We start from the raw sequence: 23467 nt of genomic DNA, 5'->3' as shown, positions 1-23467 counted from the left end.
TATTTGTCTTCTTATCCCTCTGAGACCTAAAGGATTTTTAACAACATCTGGACCATGGTTTTATTTTCTAAAAAGCTTGAAAAAACATCAACCCTGTTGTCCATAGTCAATCTATGAACATCATTTTTTCAGGAAAAACGCGGCTATTAGAATATTTGTGCTGCAGTGCAGTCACTTTTTATTTTATTTATTTATTAGGGACCATGTACAATTTTAAAAATAAATGTTACCATTTGATGCATTGTACCAGAGTTAACCAAAGGCTAATTTGCATCTCCAATCCAAGTCCAGTAAATTGAATATTAAAAAGGTTGTAGGACCTGAAAGACAAATAAATAAAACGGAACATGAATCTCACAGAAATGTATTGATATGAGATACAGATCAATAAAGGCTAAGCCAATCTCCTGTCTAAAATATTTCTCATATGTATTCGGAGTCAAACAGCGAGAAAAATAAACATAACTTATACTGTTGACAAAATATCTAAATTTTTTCAAAAAAGTCCAGACGCTTTGCCCTCATGACATTCACTTATTCCAATAATCTAAATAATATCATATTTATTTATATCACACACACAGCAATGCTACACAAGCATTTGTGTTGTCTAAAACAGTCCTCCTATATATTTTTTTCAAATCTTGCTATTCTGACTGGAGTGAATAATTTTGTTTTGCCGGAGATGCCTCCTATTGGTTGACAAAACGGGAATTAGCAAAATGGAGGCTACAATCAAAGCTAGCGGCAGCTGTGACCGAAAGATTTATTAATTATGTATATTTTAGTGGATAAATCTTAGATTGGTATTATCCCCGCCAAAAGGCACAAGTTCCAGGCTGCATAGAAATCCTCCTGTAAAGGCTAGTAAGACACCAAAGACACCACCATGAAGCCTCGAGCTAAGCATTTTAGCTGCATCAAACTGTATGTTTTTACTCGTTATTATAAAGTAGTGAAGTTTTGAATCAGATGTGCCGTTTTCTATCTTATACCATAAACAGCGGGTGAATAGGGTTATATGATATTTATCTAAACGTTAAGGTTTATTTAATCTAAACCGCCCTTCTCATGTCAGGATTTCAAATGTAACAATTCAGAAATCTTTAAATGTTTCCAAAGCATTTTGTTCTCATTTATAATATGTCGTAAAAACACAAAGTCTGAACTATGGCTGAAATTGAGAACCTCATTTTTTTAAATCTTATGTGAGTTTGAATACTGGATGTCTTTTTACTCCTCATTCAGTCACAATTAGTTAACATTTTTCAAATTTTTTTAGAATAATATAGCAAAAATTTGAATGTGTTAAAAATGGATTTTATATTCTCTATCACCAAAAGTACAGACCTAACATTTAAACACAAATGCTATGCATCCTCTTCATTACGGTCCAGGGACATGACTAGGATTGAAAGGCAATGCAAAACTTTCTCTTGCAAAATCTTACTATCTAACGGCACTCTAATGTTAGCTTTTAGATACATCAATGCTGGATGGGGGAACTTACTTAGGCCAGACTGTGTGCCTTCTGAGTTATTCTGTAGGCACGACTTAAATGCTATCCATCTGCTCGTGTAAATGTGTGATAAAGTAATACCATACCTAATTCCTTTTTCTATTAAATAAGTTGCAGGTCAAAATAATAGTATATTATAATAGACTATTTAATTACACTAATTACTGATATTGCAAGGTAGAGTGGTTCAATCATTGTCATGTCAACATCAAAAATATGTCCAGCACAACTCAGTGAAATGACAGAGGTCGGTGTACCATGACAAATAACAGTACTGTAGAAAGAATAAAATAATAAATAGCCATTGTTGCATACTTTATCATGTCAGCCGTTGATAAGGATCCTTTTTAACGTAGCTTTGAATTTGATAACCTGATGGCGGAGGAATAAGTTTTGATTACTATATGTATGTAGGTATGTATGTATTCCCATATATAGCCTAGCCTGCAACGTCTACATAATTGTTTAATTTATTACACCAAATGAATGCAGCAAGTTAAGTTGATCAGAATATAGCATACATAATGAATATCATGAAATAATTTAGTTTAGGCTATGCCTTAGTGCCTAGACCTGCCAACAAATGCCTGTTGTAAGAAGAAAACAAAAGATCCCACACTTGTTTAGCCCGGTAGACCAGTGGTCTCCTCAAAATTTTAGACGCAAAGAAACCCTAAACTGACAAAAACTAGACCACAAACCCCCATTTGATTAGATTTTGTCCAAGGGTCCCCATCTGATAGGATTTTTTTCTTTTAGATGTTTTATTACAGGAAGTCTATGAATGAATCTATGAATCATTGTGTTAATTCTGGAATTATAGTGAACATAAGTTATTTCACTTTTTACTGGGGACACCCTGGAACCCCCTCAAAGACCCCTGGGGGTCCCTGGACCCCACTTTGAGAACCATTGCTGTAGACCACTAACGTTACTGACCTGAATCAAGCCGCTTCCCTCAGAATCAGCTGCCTTGACAAACTCCTGCCCTTTCTCTCTCTGTCCCCTTCTCTCCCTCCCTCTCCTCTGTCTCTCTGTCCCTCTCCTCTCTCTCTCTCTCTCTCTCTCTCTGTCTCTCCCTCTTTCTCAAAATATCTTCCAGTATCCATCTGCTCAATGAATTGTTTACACCAATAAGTCAAGACCATCGACTCTTTGTAATTCTGTCTAACTTTCGACTTTCTGTTTTGTTTTGTAGCTGGATATATTATCTGTTTCTAAATATGAATTTGGATAATGTTGGCCATAGTGAGATGCTTTCTACAGTTGCATTATGAGTGAGAAATCGCTGAAAACATTTTATTTCTATAATTTACTGCTTTGATTTAATGCTGCCAGGCGCTCTTCTGTTTTCAGTTACTCTCTGCCTCGCTCATCCACATACCGTTAGTGCACGGGCAGCTTGTTGAGCCTCCGTCCGTGCCTGTTCACCAGCTGACAGTTCATAAAATATAAATAATACAGACAGATGAATGGTCAAGTAAGATTGATACAAAGTAGTGAGTGATACAGAGTGTGCTGTAAAAAGTATGTATATATTATTTATCTTATTATTTGGGGGGCTTAGGAACATTTGTTGTAGCTTCAGCCCCCTAAAATAGGCCTTAACGACGCCCTGTTACTGTTCCTTTAACAAAGCTCTGTAATTGTGAGTTTTGCAACATTGAATACTCAGTTATCTTTCAACAGGAGTTAAATATAAATAACTTGTTTCCTTCCTGTTGTCTCTCCAGACTGAGTGGATGTAACCTGTCAGAGAGAAGCTGTGAAGCTCTGTCTTCAGTTATCAGCTTCCAGTCCTCTAGTCTGAGAGAGCTGGACCTGAGTAACAACAACCTGCAGGATTCAGGAGGGAAACTGATCTCTGATGGACTGAAGAGTCCACAGTGCACACTGGAGACTCTCAGGTCTGATCAAGTTACTGTTTGTCTTTAATTTGAGATTAAAAATAAACTTTAAGCATCATTTAATATTTTTTTTATTATTATTTTGGGCATGTTTTGGACTTTATTTTATAGGGCAGCGAAAAACATGAAAGGGGCTGTGGGTGGTGGTGCATGGCCGTTCTTAGTTGGGTGGGCGATTTGTCTCGGCATTCCGATAACGAACGAGACTCCGGCATGCTAACTAGTTACGCGGCCCCGTGCGGTCGGCGTCCAACTTCTTAGAGGGACAAGTGGCGTTCAGCCACACGAGATTGAGCAATAACAGGTCTGTGATGCCCTTAGATGTCCGGGGCTGCACGCGCACATTGAGTGAATCAGCATGTGTCTACCCTTCGCCGAGAGGCATGGGTAACCCGCTGAACCCCACTTGTGATAGGGATTGGGGATTGCAATTAAAAGAAAAAAAACATGAAAGGGGGGAGAGAGAAGGGTGGAATGACATTCAGCAAAGTGCCGAGGGTCAGAGTCAAACCCGGCCCACTGCTTTGAGGAGTAAACCTCTATATATGGGCGCCTGCTCTTCCAACTGAGCTATCCGGGGGCCCAAGCTTCATTTAATTTAAACTGCCCTTCTGAAGTCAGGACAAACATTTTACAATTTTGGAAAATCTATGAATGTTTCCAAAGTATTTTATTTTTAATTATAATGACACTTCATTAAGCATGAAATATTTGGCTGAGATCAAGAAATCCTTTATATTTTAATATCATGTGACTTTGATTCCTGATTCAGTCTTGAGTAGTTATTTATAACTTGTTTAAAATAAAACAGAAAGGATTTAAACTGAAAAGGGATTTAATATACTAAATATACCAAAATTCTAGACTCAACATTTAAAACTTTTTTTCCCTCTTTTTTTTCCAGACTGAGTTACTGTAACTTGTCAGAGAGAAGCTGTGAAGCTCTGTCCTCAGTTCTCAGCTCCCAGTCGTCTAGTCTGAGAGAGCTGGACCTGAGTAACAACAACCTGCAGGATTCGGGAGGAAAGCTGATCTCGGAAGGACTGAAGAGTCCACACTGCACACTGGAGACTCTCAGGTCAGAATTCATTTACCAAATTAAACTGATGACCATTTAAATCTGATTAACTTTAGTTGATAAACAGCTTTGTGTTTATTCATACGATTAACTCCAGCAATAGTTTTGAGCATCAGAGTGACATTCCATGATTCATTTTAATCATTTACTTTTGTTGTGAAATAATGAAATACCACAGATGATTTTAAGGATGTATTATACATCTTGACCAAAGTGTACCTGGACAACAAACAAACATAAAACACACATGGCTCCACATGTTGACAGAGGGTTCCTGTGTGTTGCTATGTGTGTTTGCAGTCTGTCAGGCTGTCTGATCTCAGAGGAAGGCTGTTCTTCTCTGGTCTTAGCGTGAGAACTAACCCCTCGTATCTGAGAGAGCTGGACCTGAGCTACAATCATCCAGGAGACTCGGTAGTGAAGTTACTTCTCAGCGGGACTGGAGGATCCTCTCTGGAGACTGAATACTCTGGTACAAACACTGGTGAACAAAAAGGAGATATTTGTGTAGAAATCTCTAACTAAAGAGACTAAACTGATAAGTCCCTTTTGTTAATAATTGATGCAGTTTGGACACATCTCTGTATGTTAAAGGAACTGTCCATGATTTTAAGAAATATACTTTTTCCCCTCTTTCCCGATCAAACTGATTTGATCACGTCAGAAAGGCCCATGACAGGTTTAACCTAGCACAAAGCAATGTGTTTTTGACGCTGTAACAAGTGTGTGTGGATGAATCATCAATCTACTCTTTCGGCTGAATAGTTAGCTAGAGATTTAAAATGTCAGTTGCCGGTGCTGGCTTATCTGATCGATCCAAGACATACACTGACATCTGGACCAATTATTTCTCCATTCTTTACTTCCTCTTGCCTCTCCCCGTGCTGGGAGAGTACCGAATCTCAAAACGTCTTTCCTAGTCCGGGTTGCAAATACCTAATATATGTGTGTGTGTGAGGTGATGTAATGCCCCCCCTCCTTTCAGGGTGGAGCCTGCTGGAGTCAGATGGTTGACACCAGGTCTGAGGAAGTGTAAGTGTGTTTTAATTTCATTCATCAAACTGTGACATCACTCATTCAATCCTCCGATGTCATCATCAAAGTGCTGATTGGTTAATAATAGCAGCTGTGTTGTGTCTCCTCTCCGTCAGATTCCTGTGAAGTCACACTGGACACAAACACAGTGAACAGAAAACTCAAACTGTCTGACAACAACAGGAAGGTGACACATGTGGTGGAGGATCAGCCATATCCTGATCATCCAGAGAGGTTTGAATACTGGTCTCAGCTGCTGTGTAGAGATGGTCTGTCGGGTCGCTGTTACTGGGAGGTTGAGAGGAGAGGAGGGGTTGTTATATCAGTGAGTTACAGAGGAATCAACAGGAGAGGACCGAGTGTTGACTGTGTGTTTGGATGGAATGATCAGTCCTGGAGTCTCATCTGCTCTGATGGTGGTTACTACGTCTGGCACAATAGCAGAGGAACATCCATCTCCTCCTCCTCTGTCTCTGGTAGAGTCTCTAGAGTAGCAGTGTATGTGGACTGTCCTGCTGGCTCTCTGTCCTTCTACACGGTCTCCTCTGACTCACTGATCCACCTCTACACCTTCAACACCATATTCACTCAAACTCTTCATCCTGGGTTTGGGTTCTGGCTCAGTTCTCCTGGCTCCTCAGTGTCTCTGTGTTCTGTGTAGGATGGAGAGTCTCCTCCTGTTTCTCACTGCTGATCAGTTTAGTCTGTACAGGATCACACTTACAGAAATATTTCAAGTTATTGTTATGAACTAACGAATCAACTCTGTACAAAATAATTCTCAACAATTGAACAGATTCATCATTAACACTGTAAACGTTAGAGCTGCACAATATATCTTTTTTATGGCCAATGTGTAATCAGCTGGCATAATATACATATCTGAGACAAGGCTGTAGTAACTGAGTCCAGACTCAAGTCGTTTTCCTATCGTCTCGGACTCATTGGTATTCGGCTCAGAACTTTTCTTGGACTCCGCCAAAATATTCTAGATGGTCTGGTCTGAGTCCTGCACAATATGCTTTTTCATTTCAAGAATGTAATCATGTCAGTTTTTTAATGTGTAGGTTGTAAATTGTTACATTTTCCATCTGCAGTCCAGAATGTTGTTGTAATACCAGAATGTAAAGACTCAACATCTAACGTGTAAAGTTGCAGCTTTTATGTTAAATACATTATACTTAAAGTAAATAATGCAGACTACTTGGATCCTTTCTCGGTCTTGACTTGGTCTCGACTAGTCCTGGTCTTGGACTTGAATTCAGCCCTGCTAGTTGAATGACAATATTGGTAGAAAATTAGACTTCAAAAAGAAATCATTGTTGTTTTTTATGTTGCCTTTTATATCCAATTCAGTGTCCAATAAAAGAATGTAAGAAAGAAAATTATTTCCCCTATTTTTAAATTCAACAAGCAGTTGTATTTTGGCAGAATAACGGAAAGCAGCAGAACGGTGAAAACTTTAATATCTGTTTATTCATTGCAAGTAATATCGTTATCGTGATATTCAACATTATTGCATATTTTCCTCATATCGTGCGACCTAGTAAAGTTCTGTCTGCTTTCACAATAAAAGCATAAAATTACTATGAGACTGTTTGTTTGTGGTCTTTCTTTTTAACTTTTACACACGATAAGACGTCTCGGTGTCCCAGAGGTCTTCCAGGTCCAGCTGCAGCGTGAGAAACCCTCCACCAGAGCGAGTCCAGTCACGTAAGTCTTTCACTTTTCAATTTCATATTGTGTTGAGTTCAGGGAGCAGAGAGTCTGTCTGTTTTCTCTACATGTTAGTTATCTGCTCAGCCAGCTGCTGTAACTTCACACTGTGCTATTTGTACTTTTACTGTTACTACTGTTGGAGGTCGGATTCATTTCCACATTAATATTTTTTTGTGTTGAAGACTTCACTGTTGGTATCAGTGAGGAAAGAAGACAGAGGGGGAAATGGATGGATTTCATATTTTAGGAAACATGTTCAGCTTGTGTAATGAGAAGTCAGTTTCTTCAGTTATTAAATCTTTCAGTTGGTAATGGAGCATCGACACAGTGGTCCAAATGTCCATTTATTGTGAAAATCTGCTCCTGTTGCAGCACTTCCTGTCTGCTTCCTGACAGGTGGAGCTGGGACTCATTCCAGGGATCAGCTCACCTGTGTCAGACATTTCTCTCCAGGCGGAGATTGGCCCGCCAATTCTTCGCCACTTTTGAACTCTTTGGACTGTTTGAAGAAACTGTAAGTTGCTGTTTGATACTTTAACAACACGTTAGTCTTTGGTCTCTTCAGGGTTAGTTTTTCGTCTGTAATGTTAAATATAATGTTTCTACTTCACTTATTTCCTGACAGTGTGGAATGACTTGTAGTGGAAGTTTCCTTTGCAGCAGGGGAGAAGTTTTCAGAGTTTTAGTAAACCAAAACAAATAAGACAGACTGATACTAAAACCAAGTTGGGTTTTTGTATTTTATTAAAAATATATATTTGCAAATAGGAGCAACATGATTTCCCAAAGGCGCCGGCCCAGTGTGGAGTCAGTTCCTCAAATGAGTGAACATGAACATTAGGCTTATATGCTTCTTCAGAGTGACAGCACACACGCTTCGCTGTGTATGACGCTACAATTTTTACATGCAATCTGATACACATGAAGACAATAAAGAAATACACAAGAGACATCTCGGAGCCATCTAACCTCCTCCTCCCTGTACGACTGTCATCCACCCAGTTACATCTTAACTGGCATGAGAAAACTAGAGATAGTTTTAGGGTGACCTTGTAGCCCCTATCTGTTCAGACAAAACAGAATGTTCCAGACTGGACGTCTCACAAAGTTAGAATCAAAATCTACATGTGGGAATGAGATAAACTCTTTCAGCTTTTGTGAGAGAATTAAAGTACAAATAAAACATCAAAATATAAGGATATTATGCTTAAATGTAATTTTCCCATTACAGACTCTTGTGTTGGAAGATAAATCTCCATGTTGGTGATTTACTGGAATCAAACAGCCAAGCTTTATTTCCTTTTTCCAGCTGTCAGAAAACAAACCGTCGTCTCCATCAGAGTAAAGTGAGACACAACACAACTCTAATGTTTCTGCTAAAAGGGTCAAGGTTCAGCTTTATTGACATAACAAAATTGTCCAATGAAATGCAATCATCATTTCCAGCAGGCTCTGATGAAGTTAAGGTACCAACCGGGCTGCTTCTGTGGACTTTGGGATAAAAAAGAAAAAAGTCAAACAGTTTCAAAATATATTCCATAAAGGCGACAATTCAGTCGCTACCATCTCGCCAGTCAAAAAGTCTCTGATAAACTCTGTGTACACAAACAATATTCTCGATGCTCCAGTTCATGTGTAAAGGAATTGGAAAATTGTGTACATTCATAAACTGTTCATAGGCTAGCATATCACCAGATTCATCGAAAAGATATAGAATTTGATTTAAATCTCTTTGGAACCATTTAGGAAAAAATAAGGATTTGTTCCTAATAAGTATGTTACAGTTGTTCCAGAGGAAAGTCTTGGCGGGTCACTTCCACAGTGCTGCGCACGAGTCCAAGTCAGAGAAAAAACACGGACGCCACCAGGAAAGCTGTTGCTATGGTAGGTGCTCGCTGAGTTAGCAACGCGTACCATGCGTTAGCAATCAAGGCTTCATTCAATATAGCACTCGCAACAAGACCGATTCCCAAACCAACAGGCAGTGATAAGGGACGCAGTAAGGTATCGGCAGTAATAATGAGTGAGCATCGTTATGGAGCGACACAGACACAACACACACAGAGACACACGACACAGATAGAGACAGACACACACACACACAGAGAAACACACAGAGTCACACAAACACACACAGAGACACACACACAAGACATACACACACAAAGACACACACACAGACAAACACAGACTAACACACACAGAGACACACACACAAACAGAAACACAGAAACACACACACATGCAGAGAAACACACAGAGTCACACAAACACACACAGAGACACACACACAGACATACACACACAAAGACACACACACAGACAAACACAGACTAACACACACAGAGACACACACACAAACAGACACACAGAAACACACACATGCAGAGAAACACACAGAGTCACACAAACACAGACAGAAACACACACACACGCAGAGAAACGCACAGAGTCACACACATACACACACACAACACACACACACACAGAGACACACACACAGAGGCAGAGAGACACACAAACACAGACACACACACAAACACGCAGAGAAATACACAGTCACAAAACAGACAGAAACACACACACAGAGACACACACACACACACGGCAGAGACACACACACACACACAGAGGCAGAGACACACACACACACACACAGGCAGGAGACACACACACACACACACACACACACACACCATTACATCTTGATGTGCTTGTTGTTGTGTAAGAATTTCTCCCATCTAGCGTTGAGATCATATATCAACTCTCTCTGATTTAAAGTCTTCATTTAAACAGCCAAAGAGGTCCAAAAACAATGACAATTCATACTCACAGGTCACACAGGGCGCTGCCATCTTGGAATCCATATATATATATATTCTCGCTCGGCGTCCTCATGGTTGTCCGAGGTCCGAGCTCGAAAATCCGAGGAAAGGTGGCGTGTTGGTGCTTGTTGCTAGGCAACGTCTGTTTTCCTAATCGGAACTCCGACACGGATAAATAATAGAACGCACCATAAGGTCTTACCCTGAAAATTCACCTCAAAACGCATCGAAAATGGAAATGCTAACACAATTTGCAGGATTACACGATTTTAGTGGAACTTCAATGGGGAATAAAGACTAACAAGACAGATAACAACATTGAACACGACACTAACAGTCATTTATTTTTTTAATTTAGGCGATTAATTTTTGATAGTGACACAGGAGGTGCTGGATCCATCCTTAACTTTTAAAGAGAACAAACTGCTACCTTACCTCGCTGATTATCAGTCGGCTGGTTGTTATTCTGATCCTCTTTTCCTCTTTCCTTCTGCAGTCGTTCTGTCCAGTGAAGAAGAGGAGGAAGAAGAGGAGGAAGGAAAACGGAGGAAAAAGTACGACACAAAGCTCAGAGCAGAGACCGGTAGGAGACTCAAACTACAGACTCAAAGTTTTTAGCCAGGTCTTCCTATGTTCCCAGATGTTAAGTGATGTTAGAAACAGATGCTGCTCTTAAGGAGCTTGCACACTGCTCCAACAAACACCAACAGTTGGGTCAGTGTGGAGTTTGACATGTTTGTTATAGTTGGACATGTCCAGTCTGGTCTGGTGGAGTTGGTAGAGTCTGACATGTCCAGTCTGGTCTGGTGGAGTTGGTAGAGTTGGACATGTCCAGTCTGGTCTGGTGGAGTTGGTAGAGTTGGACATGTCCAGTCTGGTCTGGTGGAGTTGGTAGAGTTGGACATGTCCAGTCTGGTCTGGTGGAGTTGGTAGAGTCTGACATGTCCAGTCTGGTGTGGTGGAGTTGGTAGAGTTGGACATGTCCAGTCTGGTCTGGTGGAGTTGGTAGAGTTGGACATGTCCAGTCTGGCCTCGGTGGAGTTGGTAGAGTTTGACATGTCCAGTCTGGTCTGGTGCAGTTGGTAGAGTTTGACATGTCCAGTCTGGTCTGGTGGAGTTGGTAGAGTCTGACATGTCCAGTCTGGTCTGGTGGAGTTGGTAGAGTTGGACATGTCCAGTCTGGTCTGGTGGAGTTGGTAGAGTTTGACATGTCCAGTCTGGTCTGGTGGAGTTGGTAGAGTCTGACATGTCCAGTCTGGTCTGGTGGAGTTGGTAGAGTTGGACATGTCCAGTCTGGTCTGATGGAGTTGGAGAATGTCGGACCAATGGAGCCCATTTTCCAACAATTAACAACATTTTAACAGCTTGAAATGCTGTCTCTAAACGGGTGTTTTTTCTGGCAATTAGTGGAGTAACCATAATGAGTAATAAGGAGCAAAACTGGCAAAATTTCGCGCTTTAAGGAGCTTGCACACTGCTCCAACAAATGCTAACAAACACCATAAACTCCAACAGTTGGGTCAGTGTGGAGTTTGACATGTTTGTTATAGTTGGACATGTCCAGTCTGGTCTGGTGGAGTTGGTAGAGTCTGACATGTCCAGTCTGGTCTGGTGGAGTTGGTAGAGTTGGACATGTCCAGTCTGGTCTGGTGGAGTTGGTAGAGTTTGACATGTCCAGTCTGGTCTGGTGGAGTTGGTAGAGTCTGACATGTCCAGTCTGGTCTGGTGGAGTTGGTAGAGTTGGACATGTCCAGTCTGGTCTGGTGGAGTTGGTAGAGTTTGACATGTCCAGTCTGGTCTGGTGGAGTTGGTAGAGTCTGACATGTCCAGTCTGGTCTGGTGGAGTTGGTAGAGTTGGACATGTCCAGTCTGGTCTGGTGGAGTTGGTAGAGTTGGACATGTCCAGTCTGGTCTGGTGGAGTTGGTAGAGTTTGACATGTCCAGTCTGGTCTGGTGCAGTTGGTAGAGTTTGACATGTCCAGTCTGGTCTGGTGGAGTTGGTAGAGTCTGACATGTCCAGTCTGGTCTCGTGGAGTTGGTAGAGTTGGACATGTCCAGTCTGGTCTGGTGGAGTTGGTAGAGTTGGACATGTCCAGTCTGGTCTGGTGGAGTTGGTAGAGTTGGACATGTCCAGTCTGGCCTGGTGGAGTTGGTAGAGTTTGACATGTCCAGTCTGGTCTCGTGGAGTTGGTAGAGTTGGACATGTCCAGTCTGGTCTGATGGAGTTGGAGAATGTCGGACCAATGGAGCCCATTTTCCAACAATTAACAACATTTTAACAGCTTGAAATGCTGTCTCTAAACGGGTGTTTTTTTCTGGCAATTAGTGGAGTAACCATAATGAGTAATAAGGAGCAAAACTGGCAAAATTCGCAAAAAAGCTGGAGTATCATCTGAGTGAAGTTTTTGACACAAGTTAGGATAGACACCCTGTTTTACATTTCACAATATCCAAGGTTTACACCACAGTCTCCTCCTGGCTCGTCTTGGTTGCCGTCTCTCCTGTACACGGCTATCAGCTTTACAGGCCAGGTAGACCAGAACTACTCTGGCCACACTCAACAAGGTCTCCACTTCATCCATGTTATATTTAACCAGAACTCCAACAATAATAAAGGTAGGACTATAGGGACCAAAGTCAGTCTGGTCTGTTGTTGTCTGGGCAGTGTGGACTGGCAGTTGGTTTATGAACATTCTAAAGACCAACTGACAACTTTAGAATGTTGGAGTTTGTTGGATCGGTGTGCAAAATCCCTTTAGAATGTTGGAGTTTGTTGGAAACGGTGTGCAAACTCTCTTTAGAATGTTGGAGTTTTTGTTGGGGTGTTGCAAACTCCTTTAGAATTTTGGAGTTTGTTGGGAGCGGTGTGCAAACTCCTTTAGACTGTTGGAGTTTGTTGAGGCGGTGTGCAAACTCCTTTAGACTGTTGGAGTTTTGTTGAGCGGTGTGCAAACTCCTTTAGACTGTTGGAGTTTGTTGGAGCGGTGTGCAAACTCCTTTAGAATGTTGGAGTTTGTTGGAGCGGTGTGCAAACTCCTTTAGACTGTTGGAGCAGTGTGCAAAGTTGAACTCTGAGTGTAGAGAACAGTTAGTAGGGTGTGTGTGTTATATACACACACAAGACTTTATATACACACACAAGACTTTATATACACACACAAGACTTTATACACACACAAGACTTTATATACACACACAAGACTTTATATACACACACACACAAGACTTTATATATACACACAAGACTTTATATACACACACACACAAGACTTTATATACACACACAAGACTTATATATACACGCACAAGACTTTATATACACACACAAGACTTTATATACACACACAAGACTTTATATACACACACACACACACAAACACACACAAAAGACTTCATGTACACACACACACAAGACTTTATATACACACACAAGACTTTATATACACACACAAGACTTTATATATACACACAGAGACTTTATAGACACACACACAGGACTTCATGTACACACACACAAGAATGTATATACACACACAAGACTTTATATACACACACAAGACTTTATATATATACACAGAAGACTTTATATACACACACAAGACTTTATATACACACACAAGACTTTATATACACACACAAGACTTTATATACACACAAGACTTTATATAGACACACACAAGACTTTATATACACACACACACACAAGACTTTATATAGACACACACAAGACTTTATATACACACACAAGACTTTATATAACACACACAAGACTTTATACACACACAAGACTTTATATAGACACACACAAGACTTTATATACACACACAAGACTTTAATATACACACAAGACTTTATATACATACACAAGACTTTATACACACACAAGACTTTATATAGACACACACAAGACTTTATATACACACACACACAAGACTTTATATAGACACACACAAGACTTTATATACACACACAAGACTTTATATACACACACAAGACTTTATATAGACACACACAAGACTTTATATACACACACAAGACTTTATATATACACACACAAGACTTTATACACACACAAGACTTTATATAGACACACACAAGACTTGATATATACACACACAAGACTTTATATACACACACAAGACTTTATATAGACACACACAAGACTTTATATACACACACAAGACTTTATATATACACACACACACACAAGACTTTATACAAACATACAAGACTTTATATACACACACAAGACTTTATACACACACAAGACTTTATATACACACAAGACTTTATATACACACACAATACTTTATATACACACACAAAGACATTATATACACACACAAGACTTTATATATATACACAAGACTTTATATAGACACACACAAGACTTTACACACACCACCAAGACTTTATATACACACACAAGACTTTATATACATACACAAGACTTTATACACACACAAGACTTTATATAGACACACACAAGACTTTATATATACACACACACACAAGACTTTATACAAACATACAAGACTTTATATACACAACACAAGACTTTATATAGACACACACAAGACTTTATATAGACACACACAAGACTTTATATAGACACACACAAGACTTTATATACACACACAAGACTTTATATATACACACACACACAAGACTTTATACAAACATACAAGACTTTATATACACACACAAGACTTTATACACACACAAGACTTTATATACACACACAATACTTTATATACACACACAAGACATTATATACACACACAAGACTTTATATATATACACAGAAGACTTTATATACACACACAAGACTTTATATACACACACCAGACTTTCTATACACATCTACGTGTCTGTTGTTCCTGTGTGTCTCCAGTAGAGGGTGTAGTGTCCTGACAGTGTCTGTTGTTCCTGTGTGTCTCCAGTAGAGGGTGTAGTGTCCTGACAGTGTCTGTTGTTCCTGTGTGTCCCAGTAGAGGGTGTAGTGTCCTGACAGTGTCTGTTGTTCCTGTGTGTCTCCAGTAGAAAGCGGCTAGTGTCCTGACAGTGTCTGTAGTTCCTGTGTGTCTCCAGTAGAGGGTGTAGTATCCTGACAGTGTCTGTTGTTCCTGTGTGTCTCCAGTAGAGGGCGTAGTGTCCTGACAGTGTCTGTTGTTCCTGTGTGTCTCCATTAGAGGGCGTAGTGTCCTGACAGTGTCTGTTGTTCCTGTGTGTCTCCATTAGAGGGGTGTAAGGGGGAGGGAGGGGAGACCCCGGGTTGGGGGGGGAGGGAGGGTTGTAATAGAAACATAAGAAATGGTCACAGACCACAACTAGTGATTTACACCAAACTGTAACTATCTTAGTCACTATAAAGTTAATCTCAGACACTTCATGTGTCTTTAGTGTGCGGTGAGACCAGGTTTTTGTCTACTTGACGTGTTTTTGATCTATTTTGTAAACATTGTGTCATAATGTTTTCATGTCACCTTATGATAAATGTGTAGCCATCTTAAATAGTTGTGCTATGAATCTGAATTGTATTTATGAGAGTCTGTTAGTCTGAAACAACTATGTGTATTCATTGGAAAGTAATTATTAAAATACATTACTTTGTCATCTTAATTGCCCAATCTGAATAGTATTTCAATGTATGTTCATTTTCCCATATGACATGACCTCTGACCATGTGACTTGATGAAAACAGATAAGGGTCATGGGTCACTGCGATCAGATACACCTGAGGAAGGCCAACATGTGGGCCCAGATGTTGTGGGCCATAGTTTTTATAGATTAATGTAACCTTTTCTTGGAGGATGAACCCTAAACTCCCTCTGATCAAATATCTTCACCTCAGTCTTCCACAAAACCTAGAACAACCACTGACAGGACAGAGAAGTGAGATTGATTCTCAGTCTTGGCTCCATTAGTCCAAATGTACTTTTATTGTGAAAATCTGCTCCTGTTGCAGCCCTTCCTGTCTGCTTCCTGACAGGTGGAGCTGGGACTCATTCCAGGAAACAGCTCACCTGTGTCAGACATTTCTGCCTCTCTGGGCGTTTCCTCTTGTTTCCTGTTCAAAGTTTACTTTCTCCTCTCAGAGTTTGTGACACAGTTTTTTCTCTCCGTGTGGAGCTCCAGCTGAAGGTATTTTAACTCTAATTTCTTTAACGTTTGACTGGTGAACTCCAGCTGTGGTTAGTTTAGTTTAAGAGCAGAAAGCTGCAGAGAAACCAACTCAACAAAGATCTGCCGCCATGTTGTGTGGCTATCTGGGAGTGTTACTTTAAGATATACTTTAATTTAAACCCTTTCAACATCATCTGGCACTGTTTAAATTACGTTTTGTTTCAGAGAAAGTTGAACATGATGAAAGTGTTGCTATGACTTTAATTTTTTATAATAACTATGTAACTGTGTGACTAGAAGTCTGAGAGGAGACTGTTTGCATGAGGCAGATATTTAGAAACAAACAGGAGGAGCTGTGAGTGACATTAGTGTGGAAAGTACTGAACAGATACATTTCCAATTAAAAATGTGATTAATTGCACAGCACTACAGTGTGTGTGTGTGTGTGTGTGTGTGTGTGTGTGTGTGTGTGTGTGTGTGTGTGTGTGTGTGAGTAATAATCATGTATACATTATTAATCCTGCAAGGGAAATTACAATGTTTTCACTCTGTTGTTATTATACACATTACATACAGACCTGAATTACACACACATGCTCGGTACCTCTACATGCACTAATGGAGAGATGTCAGAGTGGGGGGGCTGCCCATGGAAAGGTGCCCCGAGCAGTTTGGGGTTCGGTGCCTTGGCAGTGCCCAGGAGGTGAACTGGCACCTCTCCAGCTTCCAGTCCACCACCATACTTTTGGTCCGTATGGGGACTTGAACCTGCAACCCACCGGTTCCCAACCCAACTCCCTACTGAGTTACTGCCACCCCTGTGTGTGTGTGTGTGTGTGTGTGTGTGTGTGTGTGTGTGTGTGTGTGTGTGTGTGTGTGTGTGTGTGTACACGTGTGTGTGTGTGTGTGTGTACGTGTGTGTGTCAGGTAGTGCTGGGCGATATAACCAAAAATTTGTCTTTATATAGGTTTATAACGGATTATTTTACTGTCAGAATATAAAAAGAAACGTTTCAATGTCATGTTTACTAATAGGTTTGATTACTAGGAGGAGAATGCATGAAACAGTTACAGAATCTAAACAATTTTTTTATTGTGCAAAATACAAAGTAATAAAATAAACTTAAATAAATACACATACCAACAACTTTAACATGCTTCCTTTTCAAAACAAAAGAGTTGTAAGATTGCTGTTTAAACACAACCTTGACCACAGGTAACGTTAGCTTTAGGTTGTTGTAGAAAAGTGGGCGTAGCTCGGCTGTCAGCTTGCTCCTGTGTTTGAATAACATTAGTGGTTTGGTGGAAGTATTTTGGCGAGGCAAGACATCTTAAATCCAGTGTTTGAATCATTGCTCTGAACCCATCTTTCTTTACGGTCTGTAGTGGGACCGTAGGTGGATTTTTACTGCGTTCATTATGTTGCTCCGCTGCATGCTTGAGGTTACAGGTGTGTATGTGTGTGTGTCTGTCTGTCTGTGTGTGTTGCAGAAATTTATGTTTTTCTTACCGTGGCCAATCAATGAAAAGCACTATTAACCTCCATAGACATGTAGAACGTCCCTGGTGTTGCATTCACAGGTGAAGGGAGGATTAAATACACAATGACAACAACAACTACAGTTACACAGGGAGAAGAAACAAAGCTCTTATTGTGAAAGTCTGCTTCCTGACAGGTGGAGCTGTGACTCATCGGGAAACAACTCACCTGAGTTCTTCTTCATCAACTCTTCTTCATCAACTCTTTGGACTGTTTGAAGAAACTGTAAGTTGCTGTATGTATGATATTAATACACTACACTGTACTATTACTACAGACATTCCTGCTTATATGTCTCCTTTTGTTATTTCTTAGTGTCTCATTGGCAGATATCCACAGATCTGCGGCTGTGAAATGGTTGTTAGTGTGTTGTAGCTCAGTTTTAGAGCAACATTCTGCCATGTACTTTTGTTCTAATATTCAGTTGTTCTCATCAGACAATATTTTCTGTTGTTTTAGATTTGGTTCGGCCCAATATTCACTTGGTTTGTGTTCACACTAAGTTTGTTCAAACAAACCAAGAGAAGACATCCAGTTACAATGTTAACTTAGTTCTCTCAGTGAAGACACTTTGCCTCCACTCTGTTACATATTCCATACTGTATGTAGAAGAATGACTACTACACAGAGATAGAGAGATATAATCTCTTGTTGTTCCCAGAAACCTCCAAAGAAGGCTTATGGATGTGGTTGGTGATGGTGTGACAGAGGGAAGGGGCAGCAGCTGCAAAGACCTGCTCTCCAGGTTTGGCACTTGGTCAGTGGTGATGTGGTCTTTGCGGCAGGTGCTAGTGAGCATGCGGGTGGCAACATTTTGGACATATTGGAGTTTGTTGAGGATCTTGTTGGGTTTACCATAGAGGATGCTATTGCAGTAGACGCGTCTGGAGGTCATGAGGGCATGGATAAGTGTTTCGGTAGATACCGAGAACAGGGACAAGCCTGGGAAAGCCCTGACGAACTTCTGGCAAATTTGAGATTTGCTCTGCAAGTCAGTCGGGCCAAGAGCCCATTCAAGCCCATTTCCAATTTTTCCAAATCAAGGCACCAATCACAACCATCAAGGCGGACTTTACACTATGACAATAGCACAGTGACGGTGAGCAGCTTCTTGTTTACATTCAACATGGCGGCCACCGAAGCGCAGCAACCCGTTGATGCCGCTGTCGCTGCTATGTCACCCGGGTGGTTGGTCTGATTGGTTGAAGGACTATCCAGCCCAGAGGCCTTTGAGCGGCGTCCGTTGGCAACGCCCCTTTGGAAATAAGCTGCAAATAAACCTTTCCCAGACCCTTCTCAGTTAGGCCCGGGACACACAGGGCCGATTATCGGCCGTGGGACAGTCTGGCGAGGTCAGTGACTCAGATCTGTTCGATGTGTCCCGTGCCGTCGTCCGTCTGGGGGACTGTTGGCGTTCATTTTGGCCGACCTGACATGTTCAGTTGGAGGCAGGGCAGTTGGGGCTCACCCGGAAATGACGAGCGGAATGAGGAGACTAGAGTCTCTCAAAATCTGATGAAAATCTTTTAAACTGACCTTTGTTGAGCTGAAATGAAGACAGATTCAGGAACTGCATGGCCTATTTCTCGCTTAAAATGTTTTCAGAAACATGTTTCAGTGAACTATTTTAGTCCAATATGAGATCGTATTCTGAACGGCCGCCATTACAGTCTGGCTGTGAACATCTGTAGAAAACAAACCCATGTGATGCGTTCGTCCAATCAGCTGCCGGTTTAAATTTCTTGGGCAACATTACAGATTAGCACCGCCTGCTATTATAGAGATGTATTACGTCTCGTCTCCTCTCGTTTTTTTGGTGTGTTCTGTGGCATTTTTTTGGACCTCGGGGACGCGACTGATCATATTGACGGGGTCTTCTGTCAACGGTCGCCCGTCGGCTATATGTGTCACAGCCGTTACAACTGAGAAGGGTCTGGTGTCAACTAAGCTAGGCAGGGACAGCTGGAGGCGGTCAATGTTATTGAGGTGTAAAATTGCAGATTTTGTAACCTGTTTAACTTGGGGTAGGAACAATAGGGTGGGGTCGAGGGTGATTCCAAAGTCGTGGACCTGGGTAAAGGGTGACGATGGAGCCGTTGATGTTGAGGTCTTGGTGGAGCGAGTAGTTTGGACCAATGATCAAGATTTCAGATTAATTGCAGTTGTGTTTGAGGAAGTTGTGTTGCATCCATGTTTAAATGTCTGCAAGACAGGTAGTGATAGTGGAGTGGGTGGCTGTAGTTTTTGGAGGAGAGATAGAGTTGAGTGTTGTCTGCCTAGCAGTGGATACAGAGGCCATGATGGTGGATTTCTCCCAGAGGAAGGATGTACATAATGAACAGGAGGAAACCTGAGATACTTGAACTCCTTCATCTGGGGCAGTAAATCTTTTTGAGGCCAACTGAAGGGACTTCACCATTGCATAATGTGAGGTAATTCTTCCTGATTCCTCCACAGAGTAGACCATGAGAGCTCAGAAGTCTGCTCAGGACTCCATATGTAAGGTCTGTTCATGTACAACAACTACTTTTACATCTATCTTGTTCACAATCATCTGGTGCACTTTATAGACCAGAGGATTGTCATTGTTATGCTTTTTATGTTGCACCATAGAGTAGCACACAATTTTGTTCAATCTCCTTACAATGACACTAAAGTCAATTCTGATTCTGTGGAGATATCTTTTAAATGACTTATTATTTGACCAAGAGAAACCAGAGCTGAATGTATAAAGCAAACAGCATCGGACTCAGGACAGAACCTTGAGACATAGATTTAAATGATGGAGCGTAGTAATGGACAATACCTGAAAAACTCCTGTCTGAAAGGTAAGAAGAAAACCACTCCAGAGCTGATCCAAACATTTCCATCCACTGCCTGAGCCTCTCAAGTACGATACAGTGATCCACTGTATCAGATGAAACCCTGAAGTCTAATAGAGTTAATGTAGAATCTTTACTTTTGGTTTATTAATTACCATTATATAATTATCCATGAATGAATATTGAATTGTTTACACAAATGTCATCATAACATAATTTACAAAACTGGTATGTTTTGATAATCTGAGTATTTTTATACTCCCAAAAAAAAACAAATCATCTTAAGTGACACTGTACTTTTGGGTATGTTTTGGATCTTTGCAGGGACAAAAGATGGAGACGCCTAAAGAAGTTGTCTTAAGAACTTTAGAAGACTTGGGAGCTGAGGACTTTGAAAAATTTAAGTGGTACCTGCAGGGAGTCCTAAAAGACTTTGCAGCAATCCCAAAGAGTAAACTGGAGAATGTAAACCGGGTGAACACAGTGGACATGATGTTCCAGACCTACAGTATAAACACTATTAAAGTGACCAGATTAGTTTTAGTGAAGATCGATCAAAATGATCTAGAGAAGAATTTATCAAACATCAGTTATGAACCTGCAGGTAAGTCATAATCATGAATACAAAAAATGGATGTAACAAAGATCAAACTTATATATCACAGTCTTCAACAATATTAATTTCCTCTGTAATTAAGTCATATACCTTCTGGTTTATTTGGACAATGAAGAGTTCATAGATGTATGACTGAGACAACCAACATATCAGTTGTTTTTGAGGAATACCAAGTCATTTTACAATAGTTAACATATTCAGGACCTCGTCCTCAAATGGGCTGAATAGGTTTTATGAATACAGAAATGTGCACACTCTCAGTCACCAGACCAAACCCTCACTGATTTCATTGTTTTATTCATTCAGAGATTCTTGCTGCGTGCCAGCGAAAAGTCAAATCCAAGTTACATAAGCCGTTCCAGTGTGTGTTTGAGGGGATTGCTAAAGCAGGAAACCAAACCGTTCTGAATCAGATGTTCACAGAGATCTACATCACAAAGGGAGGGACTGCAGAGGTCAATACTGAACATGAGGTCAGACAGATTGAAACAGCATCCAGGAAACCAGACAGACCAGAAATAACAATCAGACGAGAAGACATCTTTAAAGCCCCACCTGGAAGTGATGAACCAATCAGAAGAGTGCTGACAATGGGAGTGGCTGGCATCGGTAAAACAGTCTTAACACAGAAGTTCACTCTGGATTGGGCTGAAGACAAAGCCAACCAGGACATCCAGTTCACATTTCCATTCACCTTCAGAGAGCTGAATGTGCTGAAAGAGAGAAAGTACAGCTTGGTGGAACTTGTTCATTTGTTCTTCAGTGAAACCAAAGAAGCAGGAATCTGCAGGTTTGAAGAGTTCCCGGTTGTGTTCATCTTTGACGGTCTGGATGAGTGTCGACTTCCTCTGGACTTCATCAACACTGAGATCCTGACTGATGTTACAGAGTCCACCTCAGTGGGTGTGCTGCTGACAAACCTCATCAGGGGGAAACTGCTTCCCTCTGCTCACCTCTGGATAACCACACGACCTGCAGCAGCCAATCAGATCCCTCCTGGATGTGTTGACATGGTGACAGAGATCAGAGGGTTCACTGACCCACAGAAGGAGGAGTACTTCAGGAAGAGATTCAGAGATGTGGAGCAGGCCAACAGAATAATCTCCCACATCAAGACATCACGAAGCCTCCACATCATGTGCCACATCCCAATCTTCTGCTGGATCACTGCTACAGTTCTGGAGGACATGTTGAAGACCAAAGAGGGAGGAGAGTTGCCCAAGACCCTGACTGAGATGTACATCCACTTCCTGGTGGTTCAGTCCAAAGTGAAGAACATCGAGTATGATGGAGGAGCTGAGACAGATCCACACTGGAATAAAAAGAGCAGGGAGATGATCGTGTCTCTGGGAAAACTGGCTTTTGAGCAGCTGCAGGAAGGCAACCTGATCTTCTATGAATCAGACCTGACAGAGTGTGGCATCGATATCAGAGCAGCCTCTGTGTACTCAGGAGTGTTCACACAGATCTTTAAAGAGGAGAGAGGACTGTACCAGGACATGGTGTTCAGCTTCGTCCATCTGAGTGTTCAGGAGTTTCTGGCTGCTCTTCATGTCCATCTGACATTCAGCAACTCTGGAGTCAACCTGCTGTCAGAAGAACAAACAACATCAACACAGTTCTACCAGAGTGCTGTGGACGAGGCCTTACAGAGTCCAAATGGACATCTGGACTTGTTCCTCCGTTTCCTCCTGGGTCTTTCACTGCAGACCAATCAGAATCTCTTACGAGGTCTGCTGACACAGACAGGAAGAAGCTCACCGACCAATCAGGAAACAGTGGAGTACATCAAGAAGAAGATCAATAGGAATCAGTCTGCAGAGAGAAGTATCAATCTGTTCCACTGTCTGAATGAACTGAATGATCGTTCTCTAGTGGAGGAGATCCAACAGTACATGAGATCAGGACGTCGCTCCATATATAAACTGTCTCCTGCTCAGTGGTCAGCTCTGGTCTTCATCTTACTGTCATCAGAAGAAGGTCTGGACATGTTTGACCTGAAGAAATACTGTTTCAGGGCTTCAGAGGAGGCTCTTCTGAGGCTGCTGCCAGTGGTCAAAGCCTCCAACAAAGCTCTGTAAGTGGGATTTATTCATCAATAAATACTCTGATATCTTTCAACAGAAGTTAAATATGAATATCTTGTAATAAATAACTTAACCACTGTGTTACCAAACACACACATTCTCACACACACACACTCACACTCAACACTCACTCACTCACTCACTCACTCCACACACACACACACACACACACACACACACACACACACACACA

The 23467-nt window shown here is 41.1% G+C and overlaps 1 pseudogene; it reads left to right on the top strand.

Moving 5' to 3' along the window:
• LOC120554646 overlaps window positions 1-23467 on the top strand; it is an 89529-nt pseudogene that overhangs the window by 51430 nt on the left and 14632 nt on the right.

This window comes from Perca fluviatilis, chromosome 24 (assembly GCF_010015445.1).
Source record: "Perca fluviatilis chromosome 24, GENO_Pfluv_1.0, whole genome shotgun sequence".
NCBI lineage: Eukaryota > Metazoa > Chordata > Actinopteri > Perciformes > Percidae > Perca > Perca fluviatilis.
This window is presented reverse-complemented; position numbering and strand designations above follow the sequence as displayed.